Source organism: Protomyctophum bolini, assembly GCF_963924005.1.
Source record: "Protomyctophum bolini genome assembly, chromosome: 14".
NCBI classification, from domain to species: Eukaryota; Metazoa; Chordata; class Actinopteri; order Myctophiformes; family Myctophidae; genus Protomyctophum; species Protomyctophum bolini.
In genome coordinates, this window is record NC_137875.1 from 9,403,501 (window position 1) to 9,406,629 (window position 3,129).

Here is a 3,129-nt window from a genome sequence, read left to right on the forward strand (position 1 = left end):
ATGACCGTGCACTTGAACTGTGATTTACGCCATGGTCCCCGATGGTGTTAAGTGTGTCTATGAGTATTATACAAATTAAATCAATGAAAGGTATTAAGAAGAGCTTGTGACTATATCGTCTCTGTCAGGTGAAAACCTCATAATATGTCAACTAATTTGACTTTTCAGGATTCAAATAAAATAAGATAAATAAGATCTACAAGCTGAAAAGCTTCGAGTTTTTCGAGCTTGTGGATCTGCTACTTTTGAGTGACATTGTAGTATGATCAAGTAAGATTCATGGAAAAACACAAAAAGTTAGAATATGGAGATAAGAGCTTTATGCATGACAGCAACAATATAATAACTATTGGATCAATTGGAACACAGGTTCACTTTTTTCCTATTTCCTGAAAAGTAACAGTTTTGGACATACAAGGTTTCCACCTGACAGCGACGACGATGTGTCCCTGGTTTGGCACAGCTCCAGTGCATGTCTGCCTGCTTCCTCCATTATGACATGACTTGTTTTGTCTGCCGTCTTTTGAGACCCAATCTGCAGAGACCTCTGTGACTTACAGTTCCTCTCTCTCTATGTGTGCATGTGCCGTGTGCGTGCGTGCGTGCGTACGTGCTGCACCACAGTCCACGGGCAAATAAAATGTATAAACCCTGTATAAAAGTAACATGGATTAATATGTACTACAGGACTAATGTGTAAGACATAAGCTTACTAGAAATCCCCCTGCTGAGCTGTTTGCACTGGATCCCTTCCAAAAGGAAGAGGACACGAAACTGCTGTGTTATTATCTTTAGTGGTCAGAAGGTTCACAGTTAGAGAGACAGGACAGGTCCACGGACGGGCAGCACTTAATGTGTAGCTAACCCCTTTGTTATGTAACTATAGTCCAGTTCTGACTGGACAATAGACCCAAACTATGGACCCAAACGTTTCAGGTCAAGACCCACAACAGGGAGATTAGGAGGTTTGCCCGGGACCCAAACTAGTGAAAATAGCAGTGGTAAAATCTACAAGCACTACAAAGATTTTCACTACTTCTTAATTATTTTATTTTTACGGAATTTGTTTGTTTTAGGGATGCACGATTAATCGGTAGCATAATCGGAAATTGGCCATATACCATATCGGTATCGGAACGGTGTCAAAATAATACAGATATTTTTTTTGCCGGTTTTCACCAGCAAAAAATAATAAAAATGAAAATAATGTCTACATTTAATTTAATTTGTGTACTCATCTCATTCAGTAGTCATTCAGTTGTGAAAACAGACACTTGGAAAAGAGTACATTATGCTATTTATTGATTGATTGAATACTTTATTAACAGGCTTTGGTCCAAGCCCCTAGAGGGCCTAGGCTTGTTTCCATTGTGGTCCTACTGTATATCGGAATCGGTCAGAATCGGTATCGGCAGATATGACCCTACAAATAATGGGATATCGGTCATAATTTCATAATCGTGTTTGTTTGTTTTTTGTCTTATTTATTTTGTATTTAAAACTTATTGGAAATATATTGAGTTTTTTAATGCAGGGAAAGAAAATGGGATTTTGGCTGCAGGAGTCGTGCCTCATAAAAAGTAATTAGCCTGGTGGTGGTGTTGTAAGAGGAGCTGGTTGGTTGACTGGCTGAGAGCAACAACATATGGAATACTACTCCGCTGCACGTGGTGTGCACACAGACAGTAGATCACACTGCACGTGCACACATGGACCACACTGTGCACCTGCACATGCAAACAAGGCTTTATGTTTAAGCTGTGGTGTAAAGTAACCAGTGATGGAAGTACTGTACTCACATGTTATACTTAAGTAAAAGTATCAATACTGCAATGTAGTACTATTCTGTTAAAAGTAGAAGTGTATCGCAAAATGTATAAAACAATATTTTGAAAATAGCTGATGTACGCGCACAAGAAAGTAAAAATACCTCAAATTTGTATACTTAAGTACTTGAGTACATGTTTGTGTAGTTATTTTAAAACACTGTGTACACTTTTTCGGGAGTACTTATATAACATTATTGTGTCTTTGACTTTGTGTGACATTGTATTCATATTCCAGTTTACATCATTCTATTATGTTGGCTAATCCTGAGAGTAGAAAGAAAGAAAGAAAGAAAGAAAGAAAAAGAAAACAGATTGGACAACAGAGATTAATGCTGTAATTAAGAGATGAGTTGTTTTAATAATATCATGCTATGGATACAATATTGATACTAGGGACGTTTTTTGGCTCCCGATCCGATCATTTGAAAATGATCGTCCCTGATTTCCGACAACAACCCTAATTATATTATGGTTATTACAAATATTTTGGATATGGTATGTTAAAGTAAAACATGTGTGTTTGTACTGTTATGCCCCCCTTGTTTAAAAAAGAGGCATGTTTATGACAAATTAAAGTATAGTGGGTGGGGCATGGATCTCCAACTTCCATCGTTACCGACTGGGTGCTTTACAAGTTCCCATCACACAAAGATTTGGCTGCCACTGGTAGTAACTGAGGACCCCCTAGGGGCCCTGTTGAAGAGCCCTATAGTCCCCCATTAGTCCATACCCCCATTTGATACTATCACAGTATTAAAGTTACAGACAAGTCCCATGGCCAGGGCCCCAGGGGGAGGTATTATTTTGGCTTCAGGCTACTCTGCTACAACTGTATTAAAAATTAATGAACCATTTATGCAAGCTTTTTTGCACGTAATCATGTTTTTAATAAAAGCTGCAATTCGAAACTGGCCCCCGTAAAATCTGATTCCCTCACCCACCCCTTTTTCCACTCACTGTATACGTTTTGTTTTTTTCTCCCCTTTTTACCTGTTTTTGGCTATTATAGAAGTGTATATAAATGTGTACATCTCTAAATGTTATGATGAATTGAACATGGTGGACCCTATTGTAAACAAGTGTAATGTAATGATTTATGGTGTCGTCCACAGTTTTGTATTGAGTTGTGCTTGAAATGTACTGTAATTCTCCAATCTGTCTGTCAATCAATCAATCAATATACAGTACATTGACATTGTAGAGCCTAAACCAGCCAATCACAGCTGGGGAGCGTCCCTCCGGCCTATGGGATCTCCACTGTCCCCAGTTTAGTTGTGGATCCAGGAAATGGACGGTAGAG